The sequence below is a fragment of the Mandrillus leucophaeus genome, unplaced genomic scaffold (genome assembly GCF_000951045.1).
Source record: "Mandrillus leucophaeus isolate KB7577 unplaced genomic scaffold, Mleu.le_1.0 Scaffold472, whole genome shotgun sequence".
Classification (NCBI taxonomy): Eukaryota; Metazoa; Chordata; class Mammalia; order Primates; family Cercopithecidae; genus Mandrillus; species Mandrillus leucophaeus.
In genome coordinates, this window is record NW_012105054.1 from 2,800,377 (window position 1) to 2,801,348 (window position 972).

Consider the following 972-nt stretch of genomic DNA (forward strand, 5'->3'; position numbering starts at 1 on the left):
AGAAGCAAGAGCAAACACATTGAAAAGCTAGCAGAAGGCAAGAAATAATAAGATCAGAGCAGAACTGAAGGAGATAGAGACACAAAAAAACCTTCAAAAAATCAATGAATCCAGGAGCTGGTTTTCTGAAAAGGTCAACAAAATTGATTGACCACTAGCAAGGCTAATAAAGAAGAAAAGAGAGAAGAATCAAATAGATGCAATAAAAATGATAAAGCGGATATCACCACCGACCCCACCGAAATACAAACTACCATCAGAGAATACTATAAACACCTATACTCAAATAAATTAGAAAATCTAGAAGAAATGGACGAATTCCTGGACACAAACACCCTCCCAAGACTAAACCAGGAAGAAGTTGAATCCCTGAATAGACCAAATTGAGGCAATAATTAATATCCTACCAACCAAAAAAAGTCCAGGACCAGATGGATTCACAGCCAAATTCTACCAGAGGTACAAAGAGGAGCTGGTACCATTCCTTTTGAAACTATTCCAATCAATAGAAAAAGAGGGAAACCTCCCTAACTCATTTCATGAGGTCAGCATCATCCTGATACCAAAGCCTGGAAGAGACACAACAAAAAAAAGAGAATTTTAGACCAATATCCCTGATGAACATCAATGCAAAAATCCTCAATAAAATACTGGCAAACCAAATCCAGCAGCACATCAAAAAGCTTATCCAGCATGATCAAGTCGGTTTCATCCCTGGGATGCAAGGCTGGTTCAACATACACAAATCAATAAATGTAACACATCACATAAACAGAACCAGCGAAAAAACCACACAATTATCTCAATAGATGGAGAAAAGGTCTTTGAAAAAATTCAACAGCCCTTCATGCTAAAAACTCTCAATAAATTCGGTATTCATGGAATGTCTCTCAAAATAATAAGAGCTATTTATGACAAACCCACAGCCAATATCATACTGAATGGGCAAAAACTGGAAGCATTCCCTTTGAA